The 25134-nt window shown below is 33.2% G+C and overlaps 1 protein-coding gene across 7 annotated transcripts in view; it reads left to right on the plus strand.

The window, feature by feature from the left end:
* Positions 1 to 25134, plus strand: part of LOC115450613 (polypyrimidine tract-binding protein 1) — a 431449-nt gene that overhangs the window by 167572 nt on the left and 238743 nt on the right. For 5 of the 7 annotated variants that reach the window (XM_037443023.1, XM_037443026.1, XM_037443021.1 and 2 more), the window contains one exon: positions 4709 to 4754. The exons of the other annotated variants lie outside the window; for them this stretch is intronic. The gene's annotated coding sequence lies outside the window, so the exon portion shown is untranslated. The remainder of the gene's footprint in view (positions 1 to 4708; positions 4755 to 25134) is intronic. 7 annotated transcript variants of the gene reach the window in all.

Here is a 25134-nt window from a genome sequence, read left to right on the forward strand (position 1 = left end):
TCTTAAAATATAAGTAGATGTAATATTACACCAATAAAATTATTGTACAAGTATGTAACATTTAGATAATTAAGAATACTTTATGACGAAACATAGCGATCAAATGTTCGTAGTATTTTTTTTTACCATTAGGTTTAAAACTTTACACCATACACTCAAACAGAAGCGGAGTAAAGTTTGCCGAAAGCGTACCCGACATATCATAATATAAGTACTAATATACATAAATGTGTTCTGTAAATCGTTCTAATGATAATTATTAGATTTTACATAAATTGCGAAAAGGAAGTCGGCAGGAATCGGATTATATGGACCCTTGGCCACTACATTCTAATTAATTCTTATGGCAGAACTTGATAGGCATCGATAATACCATATTTCTATACACCAGCTAGATGTTAAACTATTGTTTTTACAATGTAAATTTTACAGTATCCGAACAATAGTATTCTGAACTGTAATCGCGCTAACATGTGAACACGCTGTAGTTCGGGGCACAATGAGACGCGCGGAATCCCCAACGCCCGTAAACCAGAACAAAAGGAGTTAGGTAATAAAATTTGTAAACGCCTGTATGATACGCGCGCTTAACCCCCGACTGCGCTCTTTGGCGACATGCTATATAATGAGAATGGGTAATTCGTCCCGTACGGCTGCTGGGACAAATTGTAAATTTTACATTTGGCTGGATTATCTCTAGTGAAAAATACAATGTCTCAAGACGTTTGCGGTCATGATGTTTATTTATGTAGAGGCTAGCATGATGGGCAACTGGCGAAGGTAAATGAGATTCAACTCTTCTAGCGGAACGAATATAATTTTATATATGCCAATATTTTTATACTTTAGACGTCATAAAGTTGAAAAACTCACAGAGTTGTAATTATATTGCCGAATAACAATGCCATTATTGCAAACGGGAATCGAGTTGTGCAATTTAGTTTTTATGAAATACTCAATTGCCTGAGAATTGTTGAAAATTTACTATAGCAGGGAAGTAGTAAAGTCATGCACTTAACCTATTCACCTCTATATTTGTTATACTTTCACACAAGAATTTCAGTTTATGTGTTCCTTCAAAGAAAATGTCGAAAAGAACAAAAGAAAAAAGAATTAACAAAGTACTCTCAAGCCATCCAAAGTGAAAGTCGTTTTAGTGCACCGTAGCGAAACTGCTACGATCGTAGTCTCGTAGCATAAAACGTAGCGGCGTAGAGGTTTTGGCCTGCAGCCAGCCTACCTGTTGTTACTATCATGTTCTTAAGCCGCCTATAGGCCTGACTAACTGTTGCATGTGTTTGAGGAAAAGTCCAGAAAAAGTAAAGACTTATGTTGTTATGACATGTTTTGTTTGAACACGAAGAGAGATATACGATTTTTCTTTTAATAAATATAAGGTAAATATTGGAACATATTTGTTGATTTTTTTTTTAAATATCCCTTGCGTGTAAAATAATATTAGTCGACATAAGTTTATAAACTAAATATTTACACAATTTAAAAAGTCTACTTTTGAACTTGTTGAAAAACCCTGCATTTTTCAAGCTGAAGTGCAGCGGACGCTGTCTGTTACAGTGGGTTCCGTATAATTTGCGCATCATGGGTAAATGTGTCCATTTAACCAAAGAACTGCGATTTCGGTGGCGATTTGTGGTTTGGACAATTTATTTTATTTTTGAACTACCCGTTAATGCAACAGTATTCTGTTGAATCAGTGATCCTATATTGTAAAATTTACTTTCACTGTACTGTACAAAAGGTTTCTTGTATTTTGCTTTTATCGATATAATTTCCAAAAATACACCACCCTCTAATATGATCTATTATTTTGCAAACCACCCCTTATGAAGCTGATCCTTGATTCTTCAGTTTGCTGGCTCATCTCTTCTACACCACATCTCGGAATACGAAACGCAATGAAGATCACTTCACCCACTGATATAATTTTAATAATGTTTATTGAAATCAAGTAAACATTGTTATATTACTTAATTATGTTTCTATACACATGTAAGTTTTTATTTATAATATAAATACTAGATATAAGTAGTCGACTATACACCGAATTAATATTAAAATTGTCACATAGATTAGACGCAATCGTGAGTGCCTTAATGTTTAAATTGGTAGGAAAAGGACAGTTTTGAATTAGGGAAATCTCGCTACACTTAATATTAAGTGTGGTTAAGGCATTTACCACCAATATCAAACGATTCTATTCCTGATTCTGAATCCATCGCGAAAATGAACCCATCACGAAAAATTACTTTAACGTGCTTACAAATTACTAACATCCATTGGTTTACCCACGCGGTGGGATTGAAGATAAAAATTTGAATCGTATATGAAAATGGTATTAGCCACACTACAAAATGGAAAAAAAGAACAAAAAGCAAAGCCAATGCTGTTGCTGTGTTTTTTTTTGGAACTGCAGCTTTACTCATGCATGTTAAAGTCAAAGTAAGCCATTGTGGGCTGTACATATAAAAAAGATTTTTCGAAATAAAATAAAAAGCCCGAGAAAATTTCAGTTACATTATTGACTAAAAATAAATAAAACATCTGGATAATCTCGAGCACACAATTTTTCTATTAGATTCGATGTCTACATCGAAATAAAACACTCAATTGAAGTATTTCAGCACAAAATTTATCTTGAAATATAAAAAACATTTCTGTGGTTATAAGAATAAAAAAAAAACTTTTTTTCTTTCATTTTATTTTTTGTTAATTATAAATGAAGTCGTTTTTCAGGACTACACAATTTTATTATTGTTTAAAAACAAATATATAATTATACATAATGAGATACAAACGTAGAATTTTCCAACTTGATTAATATAACGAATTAAACAAAACTTTTGTTTTGTCCTTAGACCATCTAGAGTGATAATAATATATTATAATTAATTTTTGACATATTATTATTATACAATGGCGATTGCCAGAAGGTTGCTGCAAAACCATTTCGCCCACTGTCGTGTTAACTAATGCGTCACAAAGTCTCCCCGCCATTTTGGAACTCCACTGAATTTATCTTCATCTTATACTTGGACAATTCTGCTTAAGATATCTGTTTAGTTATTGCTACCCTCTCTATAGCATAAATAAGATGTCCAAAAACAAATATTTTAATGATTTGCTTAAGTAGAAATGTTTTCGTGCCTAGTCTGAAACTTTCTTACAACGGAAGATGTAGTTTCAACCGTAACAAACCATACAAGCTACATTACATTAATTAAATTAATAACGACTTTTCAAGTCCTAACCTAGCTGTAGCTAAAACTAAACGCGCAAGTTAATTCCATTTGCCAAAATATAAATTCAGTGTCGGTTTGGACTTAAATCTTATTTACTCTAGGGAGAGTCCTCTGTCAATATAATGTGGGTTGAAATAAATGTGGTTTTAACTCTCATATTTTCATTCTCTATATGTTATATCCGTATTTTTATACGCGTAAATATGCAATGAATATGTTTTTCGTTTCGTTGTTCGATATTCAATTGTATTTACAGTAGTGAATAGGAATTTGTTATAACCGTATTTGCGGTATGGTGGTTTACTGGTTATAGCGTAAAATTTTAGGGAATTGTAAAATATATTGTGTCAGAAAAAAAAATATTGCGTAAATCCTTATGTATAAATTACTACCTTTTACTTTTAGACTACATACATGATTTTCTATAGCCGGACTTAATGCCATAGGCATGTTCGCTCGCGGAATAAATAGCAAATTACGACCATGGAGACATAGCTAAAAAACCAAAACTAATTAAATCCATTAGAATTATATTAAAATCGAAAATATTTTTTCTCAAACGATAAATGTAACTAATTTTAAGATGTTATATTTAAATTACATAGTGTACCTAACTCAGTATCACGTCCCATCGCATCTCGGGCCAACTACCACAAATAACGAATAGGTTGATCCATCTAAGTCACAGAACGTACGTAAAAGCAATATGTTCAAATGATATTCAGTGGAGATAAGCGAAGTCGGGGATGCCTGGCCACACGCCAACTCCACCTGTTGACTTTACACGAACATAAATGAAAAGTTCCCCGCACTAGGAAAAAATAGTAACCGCTGCGACCACCGCGTCTTTTTGCTTTGTTTCGTACGAGGGTGTCTTTATTGAAATGGACCATTTGCGGTCAACGACCACAATGTGGTGAACGCCTTGGAGTTGTGTTAATCCTACGATATTTATATATACTGGTAGATCTCTCATATGTGAGTGTTCGTCTGGGTAGGTACCACCGTAATGTCGATTTTTTGCCGCCAAGCTGCAGTGTATAGTCATTGTTGTGTTCCGATTTAAAGTAGCCAGTGTAACTACTGGACGTAATGAGACTTAACAACTCATGTCTTATGTTAGGCGAGCGCAGTGGAATACCAAACAATACTTTGTAATTCAAGGTGTTGGATGGTGTTTCTACTGTTTATGGGCGGTCGTATTACTTAACATCAAGCGATCGGCAAGCTCGTATCGTCATTCAAAGCAATAAGAAAAATCTAATTTAATTGTTTTTATTATGAGAAGGTGACTTAATTGTTAATCCTGTGTAGTTTTTTTATTCACTCAGCCATTAAACCCATTATTTTAAATTATTATAATGCCCACTAAGCGGATCTTTTATAAATCAAAATATTATGTTTATATTATATTTCAGTGTCTATATATATTTTTTATTTTGTTGCAGGTCAGGACCTTCCATTTAGAAATCTGTAAACGATATTATTATATTGGTAAGTAAACGTTATTAATAAAGAAATTACTTATATTTAAAAATATATCTCCATATAATGTTTTCTTGTTGCTTAACTTTTGCATTATTAGGAAGGAAAAAAAACCTATTTTCCGTACAAATTTTCCTGGGCAATGTCATGAAAAATGTTCACAGCGTTGTATAATTCGAAAAATTCTAATTAAAGGTCGCAGGTGTTGTGATTTTTTTAATTTTGTCCCCGAAGTACGTCGTCAGATGACGCGAAAGATGTTTCGGCCTGAAGTAACAACAAAGTTAGCACCCTTGTCTACGCAATACATTTTTCTATCTATACTTACTTACATATATTTTTGTTACGGTAGAGTACTGGACTAATTATGTCACAGTTATTGCTCTAAATTATACATGTATATATTACATTTCGAGTCACAAAACTATATTATTAATTTACTGTGACATAACCACATTTCACGTCTCAACCTTTTATATTTATGGTTAAAATGAAAACATATTAAAAAACTTTATTTACATATTTCTGTTTAATATCCACTCATTTCATCGGTATTCACTTATTTACTGTGATCGGCAAATTGTTATGAACACTACAGTAAGTAAAACGCAAAACTAATAGACGACTCTTCTATAACATGTTCAGTGAATCAGAGTAAACAAAATCATACAAAGACAACATGTCTGTTATTTAAAATCAGCAGTTATGGATGTTACATGAAATATAAAGCAAATAAAGTATTTAAATTTAAAATATTGACATTGCTCCCATTGTGCGCATTCGATTACCGGTTTTCAATTCGTTTTAACAGAGCTACAGCGATGCCTGAGGGCTTGCACGGGAACATACAGTTCATAATTTACGAGATTCACGAGCGGAAACAATGTCCCAAACAAAATGGATAATGAAAACAATTTTACATCAGAAATTTAATCGAATTACGAAGTTCAAAAACGGGATCTCGAATTCGCGATCGTTGTAAGGGCAAAAGGAATTTATCGGCGCGTACGACTGGTTGATTAATTTTAAAAATTAATTAATTCATTTTATGTACACGTAAAACTACAGTCTCAGATTTTATTTAATATCTTGTCGGCTCATTGAATTTTAATCTCCAATGTTCCAAAAAGTAGGTAGAGTTGTTTTAAAAGAGACCCATATCTTGTTAATTAAATCTGCTCTGTAGGGTGCCTCCAGGCGGGCCGCTCCCGTCTTTAGCTGCTTTTATAAATGCTGCCGAATTTCAGACATAGCCAACCCTTAATTTAAACTTGACTTAAGGAGTGCTTAAAAGTATTTGCGTTTATTCAGCTAAGTACTATATAATAAGTAATATACAATAGTAAAAGTCTTTCTCATTTCTTACCAACGATTCGGGTTTACAGTTCGTCGTACCTATTATTAATATTTTACCAAATAAAACGCGAGACTTTAACTCTCTTGATGTTGGCCACAGTATTAAATAATTTCTCTTTGTAAATTAAAGTTAAGTGGCTTTTTATTCTTTGCCTGCAGTACTTTTTTGTAATATTAGTAATAACATTGGGATTTTTTAATTTTGGTTGAACAGAAACATTCAAATAATTTTGTTTTTTTCTCATATAAAACTTTTAGTGTCTTGAATAATATTAACGCAATGTGTTACGTCTTTAATCTCCAGTAGTTTCCAAATATCTATGTTCGAAAGAATATGGACTTGCTACAACATACATTTCAGAACGAATTTTTTTTTGTATATTGACTATTCGTTACAATAACTAAGAACTTCAATATACTGACCTGAAAGTAACAGTTGCGGCTACACGAACATAACGACTTAATGTTATACTTATTACTTATTCCAATTCAATTTGTAAATATTAGTTTCCAGATCCAATTTTCGATATTAAAACCCATGCTGACCTATATAATAGTTTCTTACATATTATAATATATCCCTTTTCTCTTTTTCAACACAAATGCTGTAATGTAATCAGTATATCACTCTAAATAATTAGCTTAGCCAATCCCGCAAAAATATCAGGGTATCGTTTTATGAAAAGTAAATGGTGTGGTACAAAAGGTAATAAAGAATAGAAAGGTAACAAAGCATAAGATAACTGATTTGAAACCCTTTGTTGGGTTTCTAGCTAATTTTAATATGGTCCGTGGTGCTTTGATGGATCGGCTTCGTGATAGCGTTAACATTCAAATTCATTCATGATGAGTTGTATGGGAACTTAATGAATATTTCACTGATTTGAGTTTATCGCCTCATTTATTTCGGCAGTACATGTTACTCATGTTACTCTTTCCCAAATTGAACAGCAATTGTTTTTTGAGTGAGACAAAAGTTCTAATTATTTGAGTTGTCGTCGATATGGGAAAAACGACAGCATTAGTTGCATCGTTTGGGTTTTAATGTAAGTATATGCTAAAAGCATTTTAATTAACCCTTTTGTAAACTCTTCGTCTAAAACTATGGCATTAAACACATAACGTGCAATGGTATTACATTCGGACTTACCCAAATCTGGAATTAGGTGCAATTACGTGTAGTGGCTAAAATCTGGAATGTGACTAATGACTTGAGTACGTTTAGTCGGTCTAGGTTGTTTCCATTAAACCAAGCGCTGCTGGCACTAAGGCGTTTTGGTATTTGAACATTATAGTAAACCGAGCTATTGCGATAGTAAAATAATAATATAAAAAACACACCGGTTCTGTTATTATAAGTCAACAGAATCGAGAATACTATGTGTCATTGCAACCCTAAAAATAAGCGGCTTATTACCCTCATACGTCGGGCTAATGAAATTTAAAAATATATCAAATTTAATTATTGAATCTAGTTTTTTTTATTAGAAATTGTTTTATGTTAATATTACTTGAGCATGTCCCTATATTTGCCCTAATTAAAAACCCGTCGCCTATTAAGCGATCGTAGCAATTTACAAACCTTAAAATACACAAGAAATGTAAATCATTAACTTTTACCATTGTGTCGCAGTGCGATATAAACTCAATTTGTAAAATAGTATCGCTTGAAAATTAATCATAGTGCTTGTACGTTTATTACTTGTCACACAATATGAATGAGTGAAATGCGGGATAGCTCGCATTAATTACAATATATATATATATATATATATATATATATATATATATTATGTGAAAAACAGGATTATGATAAAATGCACGGGATCTATGTTTTCCGAAACTGGCATTGGTAAACAGTATAATTTAAACTAAACGTTAAATTTCTCGAAATACGTAATTAAAAGTATGTAACGGACATTCCGCCGGCTCAGAAACTTTTATAAAAAGTTATAGTAAATACGATCTTTGTGGTTTTATTTCATTTCAGCAGTTTCTGAACAGTTTCCGCGTTTCCGTCCGCAAACTCCAATTTTAAAACATCCACAAAAAAGCAAATATTTGTCAATTTATTGCTACATTCAGTTAATATCAGAAATATCCAGCGCTTTACGTCTGTCTCTCGCAAACTTGTTGATTTATTCCTTTTTGATACCATATGCAATCGCCAAAAGCGAATATGAAACAGAATTCGCTACACGTTTAAATATTTAACTTTTTCGTACAATATTTATAGGCAACATCCGACGTCTTGTGGATTCAGACGATCCTATACGATATGTCATTTGTTTGGTTTAGCTCTTTCTGTACGAATTTGAATGATTTTAAATTGCTATCACATAAATGTCGCTACTTGTTCAAATCGTATTCAGAATTATATTTTCTGAAACATATCTTTTGTATTATGTCAAATTGTAATATTTTATTATAGAAAGTGACACACTGGACTGTTTAATATAACAAAAAAATAACATGAAAATTAATGTGAATCTCGGCACACTAAATATAAATCATTTTGAATCAATTGTGTTCCCCATACATATGTTATGCCACACTTTTAAACGTCGCATAGACACTTTCAACTTATTTCTGAGAAACAATATACTACTAGAATACTGGAATTGCTTTAGCAACTACATTATTAGAGAAGTGTTTATTGCGCACAAGTTAATAGCGTATGCTCGATATTTTAATTTTCTTATACGTCAAAAATGTAATAATTTATATCAAAATACATTTTCTCAAAAACATAATTAATTCGACATAAAAACTAGAAGTTGATGTTTAAGTCGCATTTTTTATTCACAAGTTTGCCACTTAAAGTTGTTCGAAGTAAAGCTTTTGTTGTGGGACATATTGGCTAGTTGGTTTTAAAGTTTTTATTTGAATTGAGTAAGAGTTTGCCCCTTTAACCGGCTACCCTGGTCAACTGATCAACTTCACTTTATGTATTTTGTTATGGAAAATTCTCAAATGTAACGCTTAGGAATAAAGTCTAGGCGATATGTTTCATAAAACTACGCATGCTGTACGTACCCGTATACATTGAAATATTATAGAATCTTCTATTTTCAACTATTGCTGAGAAAACAAATGTTTACATAAATTGTTACAAACATACAAACCATTAGAGAGGCAAGTAAGTAAATTATTATAATATCGAATTTTATCTGTAAATGACTATTATTCAAACATTAAATGATGTAAAACTATTTTAATATTTCAAATTGAAGCCAATATAAATAATAAAGTAGGTCAATGAGCATCGTCAGTAAACGTACTTTAACATTTTGAAAAAATTACATTAATTTTACTTTTTGGGTCGCATAGCTTTCATATCATAACATAAAATTTCATAAAATCTTTAAATAAAAAAAATCATCGGTTAAATAGTCTTAAAGGTCCTTGAACGGATGCAAATGAATGGCACAGATTTTTTTCAGACGAAACAAACGAAACATTGTAACATTTTTTTTATTAAATACTCGCTTTTTTATTAAATACTCAAATTTAGTACCATTAATTTTCTGATTATAATATGTGGGTAGGTACTACATGTACCTACCCACTTAATATAATATATGTGTAGGTAATATGTATTTACATATAATATATACCCGTATAATTGGTAGGTACTATAGAGTAAACTCTGTGTCTGTTTAGTACCATCTAAGATTATAATCACTAAATATTTTTATATGCTCTGTATACTACGCATTTTGGAGCAACGAACCTTAACGTTATAAATATTAAAAAATCTTGCACAAAACCTCGCAGACACTCCAAACAAAAAACATCTTTCGCTCTGTAGTGAATATGTTTCTAGCAAACCTGTATACAAAGGTTTTCATCCAAACTTGCCGAATACCGCAAAAAGATGCGAGCGAGCCTCTATGTTCTGAGCCCGCATGTCGTCACCGCAGACCTTCGTTCCCTTGTTTATGATTAACACAACTGAATTACGTTGATGTCTGCATATCGTGTTGGAAATTGTGAAAAGTTTGTTTAGATGCGCCTATAGTTTTGAAATTAAAATGTTTTGATTGAAATGAGATTGGTTTAGTTAATTTAATTTAGTCTATTGTAGGTCTAGAGAATAAAAGCTATTTAACTAGCCAGTTAGTCGATCAGATTTTTAATTTATACTGCTAAGTAATAGAGTGCAAGCACTATTATGTATACTAGCTACTTAACTACCTAGCCAGTAGATCAGATTTTTCATTTATTCAAGTAAAAGAGTGCAAGCGTTATTGAGGTTCAGTTTGGGAAAATAAATTAAAATCTATGACTCAAAATGACCAATATAGAACTAGGTATAACCAGGACCGATATTCATAAGGTTATACTCTGGATACTACTAGTCGATGCAATCGATCAGCTCTGTTAGCAGAGAAAAATATTATTCGTCATACATTTCTAAATAAGTCCCCGGTTCAAGTTTGAAGAAGGCTAACCTTACGACGGTAAATACCTCAACTAAGTTGAACCTTATTTCTAAGGAAATTATAATAATAATATATTATTATTAGTGTATTTGAGAGAGAAGGAGAGATTAATGCATACCAACTATGCCACAAATTGAAATAATTGAACGTAGTGTATTATTAAATTTGTATTACAATAGACTTACTTTACAATGCAACGGCTTTAATTTTTACAACAGTATTAAAATTAATACATTTCAAAACTGTTGAAACCTTCCGTCACACGAACCTTTAATGTGAATGCGAACACATTTTAAACAAACTAAACCTTCTTTATATTTATAAAAGAGGTAGAGGTAGTTTAGAGGTTCTGCTCAGTATCAGCCCGGAGTCTGGAATTTGTGCCCGATATGGCGATAGGCTCGCCCCCTATCACATCATGGGACGGAACATACTTGGCGAAAAGTGGGTGCCCTAGTTGCGCCTCTGCATACCCCTTCGGGGATAAAATGCGTGATGTTATGTATGTTATGTATGTATTTATAAAAGAGTCGTATATCGTATGCTATGCACTGCTCTAATTTCTTATTGTAGATTAAATGGACATATGACTGCCACTGTAGGGTCGCCTCGGGCAAGATTTTGTACAAAGGGGCCCGACCTCCAGAGCTCTATTATTGAAAAAGGGGTGATCAAAGGCAAACGATACGTTTTTCATACATTGCACTCCTTTCTATTTCTGTTTGGACAGGTGTTTTCTTTGGCTCTGCCGGTGAGGTGTTTGTGGTTTGTGCTGTGTTATTTATTTATGTTTTTTTAATTACTTATTGCGAATATGTTATACTGACTGGTAGATGTGGTCTGTGTTTACTTATATTAAACTTTAGTACTTACAAATTAAGTTATAGAATCCATATGTTCATTGTGCATCTAGGCCAAAAGTGTAACTTTGAAAATAATATCAAACTATATTTTTATTTTATTTATAAAGCATTGTTACCCTGAATTAATATTTATAGATTAATACCTCTTTTATTAAATACCCAAATAGAGCATCATATACTTGCAATAGAAACAAATAATTTTCGTATTACTCTCAAATATTTTTATCGTACCACCAAAATGATTACTTCCAATAATTATTGTAGATTCCTACAAAATAAACGAATCACCATAGTAATAATATTGGCTAATAACAGAAAACAAATTGCGGATTTCAATAAAACTCAACCAAATACCTGAATAATTGATTTTACATTAAAGGCTTAACTTGTATATAACGGATGTAACATAAATATTACGTAAATGCATAAAGAGAAATGGAGCCCACCATGCAGTACGGTTAAAATACAAAATTTTGCTAGCCCGTCGCTGTGGTACGTCACACAGGCGACAGCGATTTGGCTATTAAATGTTACTGGGTGTGACAATACTGCGTGAACTATGTATACGTGACGCAAGGGGGATTTGGTCGTTAAAAGAACAAATTTGAATTTCTATTTGCAAAATGTTTCAAATCAAAAAGTTATTCGTTGTCCCAATACGCTAATTATCTCAGACCTGGTAGAGCATCAACAAAACGTAAACTATGTATGCGGAAGGCAAGGAGAGTTGGACGTTAAAAGAAAAATAATTAAATTCCTATTAGGTTTCGAATTAATATTGGCTCTTCGTTATCCCAATATGGTAGTTGTTTCAGACCTGGTAGAGCATCGTTTTTCTAGCTCCAGCTTAAGCAACGTAGTACCAGAGTATATAATAGAAAACAGATGAAAGCGGTACTTTTTCTAACGTGTGTTTCTATAGCCAGTCAGATTACTGCCAAGGATATTATAATTACATAATTATGTTCTTGGCAATTGCTTTTAGTCTATGCAATTGTATTTCCTGTCATTTAAAATTGTCTAAGCATCTACAAATCTATGTAGCATTACCCTTTTTTATGTGTGGTGATACTCACTTATCATAATAACTTACGTGTTCACTTAATACAAATTGTCAGTGTAAAAATGTGTTATCAAATTATTGTCATTCCAATATATACATTTGGGCATATGTATTTAAAAAAAACAATACGACTAGAACAATCCATCAGTTTACATCTTTCACCGCGCCCATCAACATGGCTATTGGTTTTTCATATTGCTCTTTGCTACAAATAATAAAATATGGGATCCTATTAATACAGCGAGTGTACAATTTCTGCAATTTTTTCGCGTCATATCGCAGAGAAAATAACAAGGCCCGTTACACTCCAAATTGGACATGTACAAAAGATACGGCAAGTTACGCAGAAATCCAATTAATTGAGTTTTGGTGACTGTTAAACAAATATGGAATATTGACGAGGTTAAAACTATGTTGCACGCCAGGTTAATTTGAAAATATAAAGTAATTTGTAAAGTATAAAAAAAGGTAAAATAAAAATGTTAATCTTTTTTGTTCATTCATAGGGGTGTATAAATTACAATATAGTTACTTTCTCCCTGTTGGTTTTTATCTTTTAAAATAATAAGTTATTGATTTATTAATTATCTTATTATTATAATTCGAGTCGTGTATTTAAATATACTGTTTTGTTAAATTTTGCGCAACATTTCACGTTTTTACTTGATAAAGCAAGAAAACTCCCCGATAATCCATCCATCAAACAACAATGAGAACCGCCGAAATAATATACATAAAGTCGAAAAATTCTCACTCAATAACGTTAAAAATGAGCTCTCAAACAACAAGAAAATTGTTTTTCAACCCAACAACTCGGGCCGGGTACATCGGCAAAATGAAAAGTTTCCCTATCAGCCCACTGACACATCGATTGGCGTTTACATCTTTGTAAAAGAAATTGTTTGCGATCATGCAAAGGAAGTTGGACCTTAAGCCGCAAATATATAGTGCCAGGCGACGTACTTTAAGTCGCTTTTTCCCCGTCAATAGAGTGAAGTTTTCGAGCTGCCACCGGGCTATTGCCAAGCAATCCATCATCCATGCAAGTGTGGATGGAACAAAGCATGCGATATAACACATCTAAATTGAGATACTTACGTTGTGTTTAGAGTATCTATTAGATAATCGATTCGCTTATTGATATTGGGTGGTCTGCGGAGAGGAGCGTGCGTGGACTGTGTGAGTAATTGCTTTCATTGACATGCCGGAGCTGTGTGCCGCGCGGAGAATGTCTATGCAATTAATCGGACACAAACGTCGGAGGAAACCAGTTTATGGAGTGATACCGCGCGTGTATCGGCGCAGTATTGACATGCCTTCCCGGTCGCCGTGTCTTGATAGATCCTTTATCTAAGTGATGGAGCGGCCGAGTCGATCACCTATACAATGTAACCTATATGCTTTCACGTACGGCACCGTTATTATACAACGTGCATGCTATCGGAATACCTTCTCGAATAATCTATCCTGTTATATGTATAAACAAAAATATATATTTAAGGATCATTACATTAAATATGTAGTTGTCCAGGTTTATTATATACCAATATTTTCGTATAATTATATATTAAACTAACAAGTATACGTCGCAAACAAAACTTAATAACTTTTAAGATTGCGGAAAGACAAAGAATTCAGCTTCGCCTGTGGTATTCTCAGGAATGCCATCCACTCGCCGCGCAATACAAACCTTTCTCTCGTAAATCCTAGTTACATTAAGACAATAAAAAAATTCCTTTAATAAAGACAACCGCTGCCTTCACTATAAATCTTAAATCACATGGCGAAGCTCTTCATCAAGGAATCTTGTGTAGTAAAGTTACATTTTCTGGTAACTATGTAACATTTTAACATTGTACGCACACCGCACGGAAACTAATTTATGTCTAATAAGTATTTTATCGTCTATCAGTTACGTTTTATGGCTAACTACTAAAGGTGAGATTAGGATCCTTGAGTATGGAATATTTGACCTAGTTCAGTTTCAAAAACAAAATTTATCTACCGTATATAATATGCATAAAAATTTAAACGTAGACAGCTTACATAGTTATGCACGGGCACCGTCAGGGGAGTGCAAGGGGGTGCTCGTGCACCCACCTGTTCGGAACAAATCACAAAAAATAAATCTCTGAATGACAATGAGATCTATCGATTACAGCGGTTTTAATATGATTTAGCATAATATACAATAACTGTCGGATTTTCATTTGAAACAAAAAATATAAATTTAATATTATGTAGTACCTTCTTATAGTGTGTAGCCGCAGTTGCATCTCCCTAAAAGTCATCTTGGCGGCGCCCATGAGATTATGCATTTTATCTTAGAGTCACACTTATTAATACATAAATAATGTAGACTGCATCAAATTCCTAACTCCACTGCGTATTCATCAAACAATTTAATATATTGCACAAACAATTGCACCATTAGCCAACTTATTCGTCTATATTGTTACTCAGACTGTTTAGCGAGATGGCAGCGGAGTTTGCGGAGCATACTTGCCCTGAGGGTAAATGTTGGCCCAAACTCAATGTCGTCATAAGCCGGGCCAATGTTAGTTCTGCGTTTGTCTTACTCACTACAAGTTCCCGTAACCTGAAATTAGTTAGCTATGTCTGCATCTGTGCTCATCATATTTAAGATTGTCTGAGATGCACTTTGTGGTAAATGACTTGCAATTAAGTTGTGCATTTCCATAAATTATAATTTTATTTTTATAAATAATATTTAATATAATATTATGTTAATTCACTTTCAGTGCAATATAGTTTTATGACGTTTATATATCTGTCAAATGAAAATTATATCTGAGCTTTATAATATTATTTATTTTATTTAAAAAATTATAAATCTACATTTAAGTTTTCAATACTAGCTTGTTCGCTAAAATTGCATTATATGCTGTATGTGATGAAGTCATATAGGGATATAAATAGTAGTTGGTAGAATGCTGTCTACAACATGGATGAAGCGAATTGGCTGAGTGGGCATTACTTGTTTCGGAGAACCGCCATGAATTAGCACCTTTGTTGTTGCGTTTGGTGCGATTAGTGAGATTTACTTTGTTTCAACAAATCACTTCCCACATTCCTATTCTTAAGGGTCGGATACACTCGGGATTTTCTTATAGATAATTGTGCATATGCTTTATGTGTCTTCAATCCATTTCAGCATATGGTCTTCTTTCCAAGCTTCCGGAATATGGGTTAGCCGATAACTGTGTGCTGGCTTTCTGCAAGGGCGTAGAATGCATGTCGTCGTTGGTGCGGATGCTTTGAAACTCATAATACTAAATGCTGAGTTCCACAGGGCTTGGTGCGGTCACCCACTTTGTTTAATTTGCCTATCACTGATATTTTGTCGTTTGGCAACATTAATTCAATTTATTACGCAGATGACAGCACGTTTCATGGGCTATACTGTTATGAGCCATCTGGTTCGCGGGTAGATTGGGCTATAAGGAGGCGCGAGGGTCTTGTCATTGGGGTCAACCGCACTCTGGGCCTCATTTCTATATGAAGTAGCAAGAGCCTGGTTGAGTTCATTGCCTCTCCGGAATGACCTGAGAGTCATTGGTGTGGACATCCATTGTGATCTAAGCCGAAGGGCGTTATATCTGCTACATGACGCAGGATTGGAATCCTGATCAAGGTGCGTCGGTTTTTCACATCCGGTCAATTTTATCGCTTGTATAAAGCGCAGATACGGCCGGGTACGGACTACTGCTAATCTTGACGAATACTCCTAGTAATTGTTCTATTTGATCCCCTCCTCTCCCTTCCTCAACAAAACCACGCGTGCTGGCATGTGAAGCTACAGTTTGATAGTTATAACCATCACGTCCCGAAGCTATAGGTTCGTTAACTATTTTCTTTGTCGCACCATCAGGTTTTGGAATAGTTTGCCTGGACGGGTATTCCCTTCCTCCATTGATCCTGGGTTCCTCTGGCATAGGGTGACGAAGAACTCTGATCTTCCTCACCACCACATAGTCTGAGTCTGAGTAGGCCGACATGATTGTATCGATTAGCATGAGATAGCTATTTATTGCCATTCGATACTTTATCTAGACGGCATCGTGCTTACCATCAAGACCAGTGTAGTATGTGTAGCGTAGTCACTTTGATGTGCCAGAAAAAAATCAAAACCTTGATACAAATAACAAATAAGCAATAAAAAAACACTATCTTCTTAAGACAGGCGGGTAAACAGAATACAATAAAATTATTTCACGAAGAGATAATTGTATTAATAAATATTTTTAACTTTGCCGCGCCTTGACTTTATCAATCTAAAATTAAAATTAGAATAAAACTTTTGTTTTCACACCCCAAATAAAGCAGCAATAACGAAGTTTCCATTTGGAATATACAAAAAATATGAATATATTTTGAGTTGGAAGACAATAAAAATAACGAAATAAGACAAGGGGACGTCACACACAGAAGGCATCGCAATTGAAAAGCTCATGCTATTGAAAAAATTTGGGAGTCTCAATCTAAGTTGTTAAATTAATTTATGACATCACAACTTCAGTGAAAAAAGTTCGTTGTTTGTATTCTGACAATTCTTTTTATAGCAGTGTAGGTACTTCTTATTCAACGGTGGCAATATTGTTCTCTCTTCCTAGTTGCTATTTTTAGATTGACTACCGTCACTTCTTTGTCATCATCATAAAAAAGTAATTGTGTTTAGTGTTGCGTAGAATCTAACCGGATCCTTAATTAATTTGTTAACTCGACTTGAAATTAAATTAAGCCTCTCATTTTTTATCTAATATATATAGGACAAGTAACTTTGCAACTAGGAAAATCGTCCATACATACTTACATGTTCAAAGCGTGAAGGCACACATCAAATAGCGTTCCAGCTGCTTATACAATGGCTGACTGATTCTATTAAATATCTTGTTGCCTAATGAATCACTTGATGTCTGGTATGCGGAATGATTGAATGTTACGTACTGTTGAAGACACATAGTTTATTATTTCTATAAATTTGGTAAATGCGTATTAAAGAAGCTGAATCGTGTTACTTTTATTATACGTTCAAACTCTGACCATGGTTATCCATGTGTCATAAACTTTCGTAATTTGTACGGCAATTTTACTTCATCTGGGCTACTGTTAGATTTCCCATTTCTTTATTTTAGTCCTTATCAATATGACGGTGTACTTACATTACAATAACGTTACTATACAATTACGTTACTACCAAGTGTGATTATTATATTGTTCCATGGGTTAAATATAGTAAATCAGAAAGTACTGCCCTCATTTAACAACCTATCAAAATGAGTCCTAAATCCAATGCCCACAGCAGCACGGGTTATGACAGTAATTAAGTAGGGGAAAGAGTTCGTCGCCACGTAATATTTTAATCCATGACATTGTTATTGTTTTGTTAGAACAGAGGTTCCGCCGGCGCCGGCACGCCGATAAACTTTTAATGCGTTTTTCACTTCGTTATGAAATATTTGAATCGTTTTAATTAGGCACGAATAGACGGCAAGATTTCGTTACAAAATAACGCTTTTACGTTACCGAATATTTGCAAGATATAATAAGGAGATTTATTAAACTAATTTAGCGCATATTTAAAGCCGTAACTTTAAGTAGTCTACAAAATATATTTTCGCCTCGAATTGGGTAATTTTTACGGCATTACGAGCGATTATAACCAAAGGGTAAGGGTTAAGTGTGTTATAAATATTCCATGAAAGTTCCTTGTTTATGTTTCCAAGCTCGGCGAGATCTTTAATATCAATCATTAAAAACTACTTAGGTTATTTATTTTGTTTACTTTATGGTGATTTGTTTTGAGCAAGTTCGGTAAATATTGCCTCGCGTTAAGTATTGATACTGGCTTGAGTGTATCTATACATCAAGGAACAGACTATAATAAGAACGTGATACAAGTAAAAACAGACTAACGTTTCACGAAGCGAAAACTAAACTCATAAAAAATGTATTGTAATGTACATTTTATGAAACTTTATAGTTTTAATGACCATTTAATATGAACATATTAAAAGCACGTAAGTTTTAGCGCGATCCAGGAAACTAACTAGAACAACAACCGGAAGTTGGCTCGACTTAGAGTTGACTTGGCACAATGAGACTTGCCGTCCGCTTATTTAGTATAACTTGCAAACTGGTCCCACTGTTTGACATGTGCTATCAAGCTATCTGGATACGGATGACAGCTTCCTAATCAATAAATTAAAAAAAATATTCACAACTATTTATTACTAGCAAAATTATCCGACCAAAGCTATAGCGGATCTTCAAAAGACTATAGCAAGTTTCCGCCATAGCTCCGGTGATCACAATCTACCATTATCCATAAAGGATTGTGAGCTATGTTTTACTATTTGAGACATTAAGAAAACATTTTTGTTCATATTTTTGTTTGTGTTACGGATGATAATAACTCAAAATTGCTACTCAATAAATTCGTTGTTATACTATCATCAGTCAATAATGACGCAAATCGCGCACTGCTTCCGATGGAGTAGCAACAACTAAATACAACTGCAGCGGCGTGATTGCAACTTAATCGCTAACTCTGTGCTTAGACCAAGTTTAATTATTAAGGAGTAGCATGAAGTTATTGTTTGCCTGTATTGTAAGAAAGGATTGCGTTTGTTTGTTGTAGTTAGTGGCGTAATATTAGCGATTCGCCTTATCGGAAAAGCTACGTGGAAACTAGTTGCGTTATAAGAAATTGTTTTAAATTAAGGCTCAGTGCAGACTTTTTCAACTTGTTGACATAAAAATAGGAAACTTAGTCGCATACTGTCGCTAATAGCATGAAACCAATATGATGAAAACAAGTTGATTTTATCAGTTAATTATTGATAGATAATACAATAATTGAAAAATCTGCTCAACCAATAAGTAACCTTTTTTCGGAGCATTATTCCAACATAACATATTCACGAGATTGAAAAATAAAATGTAAACAAATATCATAATCACTTTTCAATAATCAATTATTTCTATTCTCTAATTGACGGATTCAGATTTGAATAAAAGACTACATTTCCGTTTTTATTTCTTTATTTTTTGAATATAGAATAGAGAAATCAATTCAATTCTATATCTATGTTTCATTATCTCAAACGTAAAGATAATCACATGCACAGAGCTGAAATTTGCGATGCCATACGGATATTAACTATTAATCAAGCGTTAGATTAACGGAATAACTATCTATTATAGAGCTAGTTGCTTAGCTCAAGCTAATTGGAGATTGTAATGACATTTGCATTGTCAAGCACCTATTTATTTCTATTAAGTTTTACGCGGTGCAAAGAGTTTTGAATTATATGTGTAGAAATAATATTTAGTTGCATAGTTTGTATAAGGATATTGAAGATATCCCAGTGAATATTTTGTCCGTGTAAATCGTTGATAGCTTTCGTTTCATTCATTTTAAAGCGACTTCTATGGGCGTATTTCATTAAATCATATGGGATTTGAAGGCTGATTGCACTTTATTCGAAAATTCACTCGTAAAGCCGAATAAATAATACCAAGGATTTTAAGTTCCATTTGTATTTAAAAATGAAGAATATATTGCAGATTCACTCTATACTAATGTCATAAAACTCAAGTTTTCAAGTGCTTCAAGGATTGTTAGGCTCGGAGATTGTTCTTAACAGTGCAAACTCTACTTTATAAAAAGCAATTTAGGATATAAATTATTTAATACCTATGATGGTAATTGTGGTTACGGTTTATTGATATTTTAATTCATATAAACATGTATTATTTACAATGCCGCAGACATACCAAATACAATTAAATAAATCGAAGCATGGAGTAATTTCAATGATTATTTTTAAAACATATTATTCACTAGCTGTGGGTGCAGTTTGTGCTGAAAACCTTCTCCGTATTGAAAATTCAATACAAAGTCCTACATAATATGTAAAGGACAATGCCCAAAACCAGGCTATCTTTGCGTCAGTCATGCGTCTTAACCAAATAACCATGTAAAATCATAATTTTAATTATTACTTCATTTGTATTTATTTCAGCCATGAGCAAATAGGGGTTTTAAAGATATGAAAAAAAGTTGTTTAATTGTTGCAAATCAAACACCTGATAATTTACTGCCAATATGGCGAATTGATACCAATTTATAACAAATTCCCCTTTTAAATGGAATAAAAAAGTTAATATGCACAATAAATGTGATTGTACTTGAACCTATAATATATGGATTAAATATATTATTCATTAAACAAAAATATTGTTATAAAAAAAATATTTTACTTAATAATTATAACCAAACTCCAAATAGCTGGTAAAAAAGATAAAATATTAATCCTTCTAAAAACAAACAAATGGCGACTTGTACTTGCATTGACAGAAATACTAAAGTCAGCTAAAACATGTCTGGACTTTATTTTTAATTAAATAAATATATGGGTACTGATTTTTATTATACTGGCAACTGAAATGAATGACCTTTTGACACTAGATTTGTCAGAATGAAAATATTTCATTATTAAAATATTTTACTCATGATCAGAGTGTTATTCTTATGTATTTTAATGTTGAGTCGAGAAATTCACTGTTAAGTAAAATGTGAATTGGATCAATGAAGGGTTAAGAAACAAGGTGTATAATGTGTGTTCCGAACTTTGAGACGGAAAAGGCTTTTAGTTAGCAACACAAAGTCGTGTAGAACCTAGACCCAGGACAATTAATCGAGACGACATATCCCGGCGATGTTTTAACTGCACCATTGCGATGCCACAGCAACGATAAGTATATTTCTTAGACAAGCTATCCAGTTTGTAAGTTATGTGGATTATTATTAACCTACCCACAATGTGGGAAAAATCTTGCAGAAACTAAAGAACACAGTTTATCAATAATAATAATCTGAACATGTATACTCAACTTCTACATTATATTTCAGGTTTTAAGGCTGGAATGAATTTGTGCTGCCTGCTGGAGATCAGTTAATAGAGAGGTTTACAGACAACAACGACATGACATGACCCGACCAGCACTGCAAGAAGTCATTCACTCACTTCAGCACTATTATAAGCGTGTTGCAGCCACATCAAGTTCTTGTTTGTTTTCTGGGAAGCCATATCTATCAAAAATACACATCTATATAAAAATATACATCGGATTTCGTATTTCTTGTTTTATTTTTCTTTTCCTAAGATAAGTAACTATTAGCCTAATTAGGCAGTGAAGTTAGTTCCTGGGTTCCTGTTCGATTTCCAGGCCAAGCAACATTTTATCTCGGTGTTACTGACATGACTTGCCTGGGATCGGAATCCTCCAAAGAGGCAACCCTCTTGCATCGCCGCATGCCTAATGCCAACGCATCAGGCATGCGGCCGGTCATAAAAACTAAGCTGAATTTATTCTACAATATGTGTTGACGCCATATTGAAATGAGATAATGGTAGGTGAAAATAAAGATTAAATTAATCCATGTAATAGAATAAGTCATAAGTCAGAAAAATATGTACTTACACAAAGGGTCGGGTAGTATATGCTCAGTGGAAAAATTAATATTCCGCCATACTATCTTAGAAGTTTTATTGGAGCTTCGTCTCATCAGATATGTTAATACCTATCAGTTTCTTATAAGAGCGATTAAAGCTAAGTGAAAAGAATGTCAATAATTGTTTATAGCAATATCAAGTAGGTACTGCAATACTGAACTTATAAGGCACGTAGGTACTTTCTACCGTACATTATTGCAGTCCATACTTAACCTCAAAATAACCGAGTTAATAAAATTCTGATTACTCCGAACTCCCATCGAATATCCAATTGTTTTCAATTTATATAAGATTTAGGATATATTCCCTATAGTTTAGTGAAGGTTTTGTACAGACGCAAGCGTAGCCCAACTTTCATACAAAAATGGGCATTCTCCTTTACTGTGAAATCACTGTATCACATTTCATTGTACCAATTTCTGTGTGATTAAGCATACAGACCCGAATATACTATATTGAAAAAATAAATATGAAAAATTTCCGTTAAAAATGTATGTAATTTTTCATATTTACTCAAATCTACGTATTATTCTTGAATTTATTTATTAAAATTTTCATGCTCAAGAAATCGAGTTATTCTCCCATTACTCTGTTAAATACTTCATACTATCTACAATACCAGAGTATTTAATAAAACACCTTATCACTTCGACATATGATTTATTATTTATTGTTTATTATGAACATGTCCTAACACGCGTTCTCCAATTACTGAAATACGACTGCACTACAACTGGCACAGTGACCACTTGATAATAAATTCGACACTGCAACTAGCATAGTAACCGGTTCGTAATGAACTGGACCTCTGTCCATCAGTCATTATTCTAGTATCTCTGTAGATACCAGAATAGTGACTCATGCAATTTGACTTAATGCCGACCAAATGGTGGGGTTTTTTTATAGTCTAGTATCGTAAAGTAATGTTACTGCAGATGATGCAAAGAAGTGAAGTCCAAAAAAAAATTCTACTACAATGACGTTGTATGCTTGTGCGATTGGCACAATTATGCCGGCCGGTCTTATTGCTTTCCCATCAATCGTTTCTTTTTTATTGCAATAAGTATTGCAAAAAAATTATCTAGGCACTTCAACAATGTATAAAAATGGCACACCCTTATATTATATTAGAATTGGAAGAATGAAAATTTGTCCTGTCACCCGAAAGAAAAAATAAATTTAAGCGAGCCCGGAATGATTTAATTAAACCTATAGTTAATTAATTAATTTCGAGGCTATCCCGCGTTCGGAAAGGAGTGATAAAATAATTGGATCCGTCAAAATTATAGAAAGCCAATCGTTCACTGCTGAATTGAGATGGTTCTCTTATTGAAATTATTTATTATCGACATTTCCAACATTTTCCATTTGTGTAGAGCATTCCATATTATACGTTTGGCTAAATGCAGAGCATTTTGTAAATATATGCTTGTTATGTCGTTGGTCTCAGTCGGTTTTAAATGGGTTGTACTACTTATATAGAACTGATCTGAACACTAATCCTGTGGAATCAGTTCGTAGAAGTATAGTACCATCATAAACAATAGCCGATAGAAGATAACTGAACCGTGTTGACAAATCTGCTATGGACAGAAGACAAGATGATTATAATGTAAATAAAAAATAAAAAAAAGCTAATGTAACATGTTCTTTTCACCTTTAAGCAAAGAAAATTCTCATAAAAGTTATGTCTCCTGTTTAGTTAGAACTAAAAAGGAGACATACCTTGATAATATATAATTATATAGATAGAATTTGATAATTATTAGAAGTAAACAGGAGTAGGTAAAGATTACCCAAATTAGGCGGCTAGTCAATATAAAAAAGTCAATCAATATATATTGTAATTAATGTGTTTATATCAACAGTTTGAATGGTTATTAAATTAGGAATGGCCAAAAACAGAAGCAATAAAGAGTCTATTCATACGTTTGTCGATATTATTTTACAAAATGAATCATATATGCAACGGATTTGATGATAAACAATATGCAACGGCTTTTCATATATGTACGAAACATTTCGAAATTCAATTTTGTCGCATAATTCTGTTAAATTTTCTGAATTCCGCGAATAGTGACCAAGTTAATTAGCGTATCGGTTATTTTGTATCGCTTTATGAATTCCTGTAGGGTATTGTGCGTATTTTATTGCTTTTTAATTAACAAATAATCCCTGCATAACTGTTTTATGCCCATAAAACATTTCCCGGGGAATTACTTTCGACACGGGAATTTTCCAAATCCGGATTAATTGGGTGATGGAAATTGTTTTACAAGTACTAATTGATTTACCACTTCGTTTATTTAGAACAACATAATAATAGCTATTATATTTATACTTTATTTCGTGGGACGAAACCTGTACTTTGATCTTAATTTAGACGTTAACTGGCTAGGTAAGGATATATATTATTAAGCTGAATTTAAACTGACAAGTTCTCGTAGTAATGTATTGTGCAAGAACTAATAGATACGTGTACGCTAGTGGTAATAAATCATAAATTCAAGACACATGCAACGCGCGCGCAAATCTTGTAAGTTTCAAAATTTGCAGAACTCAGCTTGCCGTGACGTTTACAAAGTAAAATCGCCTTTGGAAGACGCAAGTTTTGTTGCTAATATAAATACTTTGGCTTAACAGTATTTATTAGCCTTGTAAGTATCTTAAGATGGGATTGCATTGAGAGTAGTGTCAGGTTGTAGTATAAGTCCTCTGAACTCATACAAAGCGTGCGAATCTTCGACGGTTTTCCTACAGGTTTACAAAATATCGAATATGAACGTTCACTAGTAGGATAGACTGCTAATTGAGTGTCGAATATCAAGTTCTACTGGTACTGTGAAAAAGAGCAAAGTGAAAAACCTGCCTGAGATTGATAATTGATATCTACAGACACGAATCGTATTCTTTTTTTTTTCCTTTAAAACTGGCAACGCATTGACTTATGATATTAGAAGTGTTGAACGCTAGTAAATATTTAATATCAACTAACTTCCTTCAAGTTCTTCGGACACCTAAGCCGAAATGAGGATCACGGAACGATCAGTCGTTCAAGGAAAAGAGCTCGTAGATGCGCTACTACCCGTTGGACCAAATCAAATCCATGATACATTCTTC

Source organism: Manduca sexta, chromosome 26, assembly GCF_014839805.1.
Source record: "Manduca sexta isolate Smith_Timp_Sample1 chromosome 26, JHU_Msex_v1.0, whole genome shotgun sequence".
Lineage (NCBI taxonomy): Eukaryota > Metazoa > Arthropoda > Insecta > Lepidoptera > Sphingidae > Manduca > Manduca sexta.